The sequence below is a fragment of the Schistocerca nitens genome, chromosome 2 (assembly GCF_023898315.1).
Source record: "Schistocerca nitens isolate TAMUIC-IGC-003100 chromosome 2, iqSchNite1.1, whole genome shotgun sequence".
NCBI lineage: Eukaryota > Metazoa > Arthropoda > Insecta > Orthoptera > Acrididae > Schistocerca > Schistocerca nitens.
The window spans coordinates 537356736-537359741 of NC_064615.1; the positions used below are offsets into that span (position 1 = coordinate 537356736).

The window sequence follows — 3006 nt, forward strand, 5'->3', positions numbered from 1 at the left end:
CTGTTGCTGAAGCGCAACCATAGCCAAAATATCTTTAACTACCAAAATGAAAAATCCGGCAGGCATGCTCCAACTCTGTCTTCGCTTCTGAACTCGTTTTTTTTTTTTTCGTTAAATAAACTTCAAAATAGTATTTACTCGCCTGTCGCTAGATTTCTTTGTACTTCTGTCACAACGTGTGGCTACTTGTGTATTGTTTTGCAGCGATTTCTCACAGTATGTTCACGTATACACAGGTTAGATCGTAAACGTGTATGTGTTCCACTTGAGCTGTACCTGGACATCAGTCTGGAGAAGAGAAACATTGTCACGTGCAGTGCAGTTATCTGCAACCCGATACAAACTCGTAAACGGTTCAGCTGCAGGAATGTTGCCGAGCAGAGTCCGTCCGAGCTGCTTTTGCTGACTGTAATGACTACAAATTACGGCTGAACGGACGCCCGCAGGCCCAAATAAGAGTTTACTGGCGACGTGCCGGGTGCAGAGTGCGGGGTCCGCGTGGCTGCGCCGGGAATACTGCTTTCTTCCAGCCGTTGTGCATTCCGGACAGCACTTAACAATTGTTTTTCGCGTTTCAGACGTCTAGGCATTGAAATTAATGAGTGCACTTTCGAGAAACATTAAATCTCGTTCCCTCACAGAGAGGGCTTCTGAAAGGCGATAAAACGCTTCTCACCGAGTAGGGGCATTCTCCGTATTTGCAGCAGCTGGCGATCTTCCCGTGAGACTTTCTTCTCATAACAAAAGCTCTCGTCGCCGCCTAATGGCTTGAGCTGGAACTGCTGTTCGAGCCACCCAGTTGGAAACCGGTGTCTCGTTACGGCTGACCGTACGTTCCAAGTGTAGCTTCCTGCTGGAGGTGAAACACTCACCTGCCCCTCCCCTCCAGAATGAATCTGCTGCAGCAAAACTCATTTCCTTGTCGCTGTGTATTCTATCAGACGAATGTTACCGATCGAAGATTTATTGTTTTTAATATTACGTTAGATGTACAGGATGTTCGGAACAAACTTGTAGGACTGGTGGAGGCGACTGACTACGACGGTTTCAGTTCAGATGTTTAACTCATCCACTTCTGACTGAGGAACTGAATTAGGCCTGACGCAGTAAAATGATAAGGTAATAGATCGAAAGAGAAAAAAACGAAACATACATTGATCACTTATGTTCATTTTTTGTATTAAAACTTAAATATTACGTGTTTTGTCCTCCACCGTAGCTGAGTGGGCCAACGGCCTTGCCGCTGTGGTAACACCGGCTCCCGTCAGATCACCGAAGTTAAGCACTGTCGGGATGGGCTAGCACTTGGATGGGTGACCATCCGATATGCCGAGCGCTGTTGGCAAGCGCGGTACACGCAGCCCTTGGGAGGCAAACTGAGGCGCTAGTTGATTGAGAAGTAGCGGCTCCTGTCTCGTAAACTGACATACGGCTGGGAGAGCGGGTGATGATCCCATGCCCCACCATGTCATCATCCAGTGACGCCTGTGGGCTGAAGATGTCACGGTGGCCTGTCGGTACCGTTGGGCCTTCCAAGGCCTGCTCGGACGGAGTTTAATTTAGTTCAGTTTAGTGGCTGAGTGGAAAGCCAGCCGGTTTGCCATTCCGGAGGCTTGGGTTTGATTCCTGGGTGGGTTGAAAGATTATCCGGAAAGGACATTCATCACATCCTCGATTTCTTGTTGCAACAGTTCACATCTGTCTTCCAAGAACATAAGGAAAGCAGTCACTGGCGTAACCAACAAATGAAGACTATCATATACGTGGACGAAGTTAGGCAAGCTTTGAACGGCAGATGCTAGCCATTTTCATGTTGTAGGTTACATAAACAAGCAAAACTGTTCTTACTTTCCGGATAGGTTCGGTTCTACAACTCGTTAACGTCACCAAATGATGGTACTCTATGTAGTTTTGTCACGCAGATCTCACATTTTAGAATCAGTGACCGTCGGCATGCTGAAATTTCCGATCGTTTGTCGTGTCCCTACTGCAGACTTTTTTACACCTTAACATCAATTAGTCACATAATCATTAGTTCAGCATTTCAGAATGCAAGGCAATCGATGATAAATAGGGAAAACTGTGCGCTACAAGTGCCCTGCGAAGACCCCGATGTTGTTCCACCACCAACGAAATCATCTGATTTATCCGCTAGCAGGGGCTACTCTTGGTTTTACACGCGTGGCTGGGACGTCTGTCATGAACACTGAATACCTTTCGAAAATTAAGAATTCATCACGAAGTTCGTGGTATTCTAGCTGAAAAACGGTCAGTGGTAGACTGGAAGTTGACGATAAGGCCATTTTGAAATATAAATAATTTTAATAACTGTTCATTTTTCAATTTAAAGTACTTTTTGTGTGGTTGACCAATAACATACTTATTTTTTCATTGATTTCCGCTATATTCAGTCAATGACTAGCGTACTACCCACTGTAAACTGCAGTGGCCACCGAAAAATGACTAGAAAAAAATGGTTCAAATGGCTCTGAGCACTATGGGACTTAACTTCTGAGGTCATCAGTCCCCTAGAACTTAGAACTACTTAAACCTAACTAACCTACGGACATCATACACATCCATGCCCGAGGCAGGATTCGAACCTGCGACGTAGCAGTCGCGCGTTTCCAGACTGTACCGCCTAGAACCGCTCGGCCACCCCGGCCGGCAATGACTAGATTCGGTATCCGTAACTGATATGAAATATGACAGAGAGATGAAAGTGGGTTTCTAGAGTTAAGGCAACAGACACAAAACTACCTCTTGCTTCTTGTTACTGTGGTTAACATAGTGGTAGATATTTAGAACATCATGACACGCCTGGCGATGAAGGGGTGATGTGTGTGTCTGGAAGCCGACAGGTCGCGGGATCGAATTTCAGTCGGGCCACCGAAATTTTCAACTTTTGAAATCACATCTCACCAAGGTGAGGAGATGACAGGAATGACACATAGATCCGATTCCACGTTAAAGTGTTGGTCGGTCTACAGTTGGATAGAGACACAC

The 3006-nt window shown here is 45.9% G+C and overlaps 1 pseudogene; it reads left to right on the top strand.

The window, feature by feature from the left end:
- Positions 1 to 1227: 1227 nt before the first annotated feature.
- LOC126238672 (5S ribosomal RNA) lies at positions 1228 to 1345 on the top strand (annotated as a pseudogene).
- The last annotated feature ends 1661 nt before the right edge of the window (positions 1346 to 3006 follow it).